Source organism: Bombus pyrosoma, linkage group LG8 (assembly GCF_014825855.1).
Source record: "Bombus pyrosoma isolate SC7728 linkage group LG8, ASM1482585v1, whole genome shotgun sequence".
Lineage (NCBI taxonomy): Eukaryota > Metazoa > Arthropoda > Insecta > Hymenoptera > Apidae > Bombus > Bombus pyrosoma.
The window spans coordinates 11,355,276-11,357,200 of NC_057777.1; the positions used below are offsets into that span (position 1 = coordinate 11,355,276).

The following is a 1,925-nucleotide window of genomic DNA, read 5'->3' on the forward strand; positions in this document are numbered from 1 at the left end:
TAACGTACAACGGTATGTAGCATTACGTTATAACATATAACGTTATTTAGTGTTACGTTATAAGGTATAACGAAATATGGTAATACGTTATAACATATATCGTTATGTAGTATTAAGGTTTAACGTGTAACGTTATGTAGCACTACGATATAACGTATAACGTTATATAGCATTACGTTATAACGTATAACGTTATGCAGTATTGCGTTATGACGTATAACGTTATATGGTAATACGTTATGACGTATAACGTTATGTAGTATTACGGTATAACGTATAACGTTATGTAGCATTACGTTATAACGTATAACGTTATGTAGTATTACGATGTAACGTATAACGGTATGTAGCATTACGTTATAACATATAACGTTATTTAGTGTTACGTTATAAGGTATAACGAAATATGGTAATACGTTATGACATAAATCGTTATGTAGTGTTAAGATATAACGTGTATCGATATGTAGCATTACGATATAACGTATAACGTTATATAGCATTACGTTATAACGTATAACGTTATATGGTAATACGTCATGACGTATAACGTTATGTAGTATTATGGTATAACGTATAACGTTATGTAGCATTACGTTATAACGTATAACGTTATGTAGTGTTACGTTATAACGTATAATGTTATATGGTAATACGTTATGACATAAATCGTTATGTAGTGTTAAGATATAACGTGTATCGATATGTAGCATTACGATATAACGTATAACGTTATATAATATTACGTTATATCGTATAACGTTATGTAGTGCTACGTTATAACGTATAACGATATATGGTAATACGTTATAACGTATAACGTTATATTGTAATACGTTGTAACGTATAACGTTATGCAGTACTACGTTATAACGTATAACGTTATATGGTAATTTGTTTTGACATATATCGTTATGTAGTATTAAGATAAAACGTGTATCGATATGTAGCATGACGATATAACGTTTAACATTATAGAGCATTACGATATAATGTATAACGTTATATAGCATTACGTTATAACGTATAACGTTATGTAGTGTTACGTTATAACGTATAACGATATATGGTAATACGTCATGACGTATAACGTTATGTAGCATTACGATATAACGTATAACGTTATATAGCATTATGTTATAACGTATAACGTTATGTAGTGTTACGTTATAACGTATAACGATATATGGTAATACGTTATAACGAATAACGTTATGTAGTATTACGATGTAACGTATAACGGTATGTAGCATTACGTTAAAACGTATAACGTTATGTAGTGTTACGTTATAACGTATAACGATATATGGTAATACGTTATAGCGTATAACGTTATGTAGTGTTGCGTTATAACGTATAACGATATATGGTAATACGTTATAACATATACCGTTATATAGCATTACGTTATAACGTATAACGTTATATGGTAGCAGATTATAACGTATAACGATATATAGCATTACGTTATAACGTATAACGTTATGTAGTGTTACATTATAACGTATAGCGATATATGGTAATACGATATAACGTATAACGTTATGCAGTATTTCGTTATAACGTATAACGTTATATGGTAATTTGTTTTGACATATATCGTTATGTAGTATAAAAATATATCGTGTATCGATATGTAGCATTACGATATAACGTATAACGTTATATGGTAATACGTCATGACGTATAACGTTATGTAGTATTACGGTATAACGTATAACGTTTAGTAGCATTACGTTATAACGTATAACGTTATGTAGCATTACGTTATAACGTATAACGTTATATGGTAATACGTTATGACGTATAACGTTATGTAGTATTACGGTTTAACGTGTAACGTTATGTAGCATTACGTTATAACGCATAACGTTATTTAGTGTTACGTTATAACGTATAACGATATATGGTAATACGTTATAACG

At 29.0% G+C, this 1,925-nt stretch overlaps 1 protein-coding gene across 1 annotated transcript in view; it reads right to left on the reverse strand.

Moving 5' to 3' along the window:
* The window catches only part of LOC122569948, a 383,055-nt gene that overhangs the window by 363,546 nt on the left and 17,584 nt on the right, over positions 1 to 1,925 (reverse strand). The window lies entirely within an intron of this gene.